Source organism: Galeopterus variegatus, unplaced genomic scaffold (assembly GCF_000696425.1).
Source record: "Galeopterus variegatus unplaced genomic scaffold, G_variegatus-3.0.2 Scaffold2864, whole genome shotgun sequence".
In the NCBI taxonomy this organism is placed as follows: Eukaryota; Metazoa; Chordata; class Mammalia; order Dermoptera; family Cynocephalidae; genus Galeopterus; species Galeopterus variegatus.
Window position 1 is genome coordinate 74,702 of NW_007728975.1, and position 1,282 is coordinate 75,983.

General features: G+C 41.2%; 1 long non-coding RNA gene across 1 annotated transcript in view; it reads left to right on the plus strand.

Annotated features, from left to right (window-relative positions):
- LOC103599135 overlaps window positions 1-840 on the plus strand; it is a 9,214-nt gene extending 8,374 nt beyond the window's left edge. The window contains exon 2 of the long non-coding RNA XR_551265.1: window positions 31-840. This is a non-coding gene — a long non-coding RNA (uncharacterized LOC103599135). The remainder of the gene's footprint in view (window positions 1-30) is intronic.
- The last annotated feature ends 442 nt before the right edge of the window (window positions 841-1,282 follow it).

The window sequence follows — 1,282 nt, forward strand, 5'->3', positions numbered from 1 at the left end:
TGAGGTTTCTCTCTGTTCTTGTTTGTGCAGGTGACGGGAGGCAGCTGCAGGAGAAGAGGAAGTGATTGCACATTTTCCAAGAACCAAGGAGGAAGAAAACACAAGATTTTTCTCTTCTTTTTTTTTTTTTTTTTCCTTGTGGGGGGAGGTGGTGGAGCAACATAGAAAGGCAGAAATGACAGGGAGAAAATTTTAAGTTTAATAAGAGAGTTAAGGTAGCTTAATTGAGGACTCTTGCTTTTTTGAAAGATTGACTACACACGTCCAAAGCAACTCCTGCCCTCTGAGTATCGGTTACTTTGTCAGAGCTCCATGGATGATGGTCTCTGGTCAAGATCCAGCCCAAGAAACTCACATAAACTTGATGTTAGAATGTATTTAGAGAGAAGGGGAGAGAAGAGGAATTTGGGATTATTCAGACTCTTCACTTTACAGAGGAAGATGCTGAGGACTTAGATGAGAAGTTACCTGCATGAGACCAAAGTGTTAGTGTCAGAGCCAAGACAATGGCTTTTGTCCCCTGGGTCTCTTAACTCCCAGTCCTGGGCAACTTTTGAATAATTTCAACTCTTCTGAAAATCAAGCATTTTAGTAAGCTGGTTATTTTCATGGTTTGCTCATCTACTTTTTTTCCCACCCATATAGAAATGTAGGAAGATGGCTGCTGCTGACATTGTCTGTCTGCCTGTTATGATAGCAAATTAATTGGGGCAATAAGAAAATAAGATAAAAATGATATTGGGAAATCTGTTGCCCTTGGGAACAAACATCTGGTGCAGATCTCTTCCATTGGCTCATCAACTAATTCGCTCATTTGCCAAATAAATGTTGTGCAATTTACTTGGAGAAGAATCTGGATGGGAAGTGGGAGTGTTACATGAGGGCAGTGGAGATTACTTTGGTACAGAGTCTTTGCTGGGTTAGTGTGTGCTTTCACAAAGCTGATTGTTAGGTGATTAACAAGGATTCATGAACCTTGCTTTGATTTTCCTAGTAGATTTTTCTGGGCCTTTATTTATAGGTACATATTTTAAAGAACAGAAATGACAAATGTCTAATGACGACTAAACGTGTTTGAGTCTACTGGTTTGTCCCCAGGCTCATAGATTTGGACACCAGAGTAAATTGTACTTGGGCTTCCCAACCTAACACTGTACAGAAGAAATTTGATAAAAATGGACACCATGAACATTCCTGCAGAATATCCCAGTAGGGCAGGCAGCCCAAGGGAAGACCAGCCAGGCACCAGGAAACCTGCTCAATGCCGGCTTCTCTCCTACTA